This window comes from Pteropus vampyrus, unplaced genomic scaffold (assembly GCF_000151845.1).
Source record: "Pteropus vampyrus isolate Shadow unplaced genomic scaffold, Pvam_2.0 Scaffold80, whole genome shotgun sequence".
In the NCBI taxonomy this organism is placed as follows: domain Eukaryota; kingdom Metazoa; phylum Chordata; class Mammalia; order Chiroptera; family Pteropodidae; genus Pteropus; species Pteropus vampyrus.
In genome coordinates, this window is record NW_011888861.1 from 5,055,006 (window position 1) to 5,056,098 (window position 1,093).

A 1,093-nucleotide genomic window follows, 5' to 3' on the forward strand; every position below is an offset into this window, starting at 1 on the left:
GTTCTGGTGTTTCCAATTGTACAGATCACTGGTGGAGAAAGGGACATAGACCATGAATGGCCTCTGGGTTTCTCCCCCAACCGGGGGAGCCAATCTCTGGAGCGGGGCCAGGACTGCTGCCTGGTTTGACGAGGGACAGGATCAGGGTCCTGTGGGGGCCGGTACATAACCCCCAGTGTGGGTGTGGGGAGGACTCTGGAGGGTTCTGCCTCCCTGTTAGATGGAGACAGGAACGGGTCACAAGGGGAGTAAGGGGGAGGATTAGTGATCTCGGGGTCCTCAGGGGGTACCTGTAAGACAGGGTAAAGAGAGTTAGGTGTCTGTCTGGACGGTTTCTCTTTTGGCCCCCTTGGTGTGGAGAGGACAGACTTGGGAGTCGCCTTCGACTCTTGGCCGCAGCGGCAGTCCTTCAAGTACTTGGGAGCATCAGAAACAATATCGATCCACACATTGATATATGGAGCCTGATCAGGGTGGCCAGGATTTCCGTAGATAATACCCTGCACCTGAAAGGCTGTTTGCAGGTTGAGTGACTCCTCTGACGGCCACCCTGTTCCAAATGTGGACCAATCTAACCGGCAGAACCTCTGAAGGTCAAAGGGAGTGACACTAGCTCCGTAGGCTTGGGCTCGTCTCCTGAAATCCTTAAAATGGTTAAGGAGGCACTGAAGGGGGGTAGGACGATTCGAGGAAGAAGCCTGACCCATGTTAGTAAAAACAGGCAAGATCCCCGCAAAAGTCAAATAAGCCAAGGCTAGGATCAGCCCCGACCTAGCATCCAATCGGACAGGGCCACGGAGGCCAGACCTAAGGAAAAAATTAAAATACCACACATCGATATATGGAGTAAACTTATGAAGACCAAGGCAATAGGAGGGTAACAGTACATTCGACCAGTCCGGGCAGACAGACACAATACAGACAGACAAGATAAACTACAGGTAGCACAAAACGCTAGCATACCCAAAAACCTGAATACCTGAACCAGAAACCTGAATACCTGAAGTCAAGTCTGACGTCTCAGACCTTGACCGAACTAGGGAAGTATTGCTGCCTCCAGCCTTCCACTAGTTTTCTTTGGGGCCCACTGACA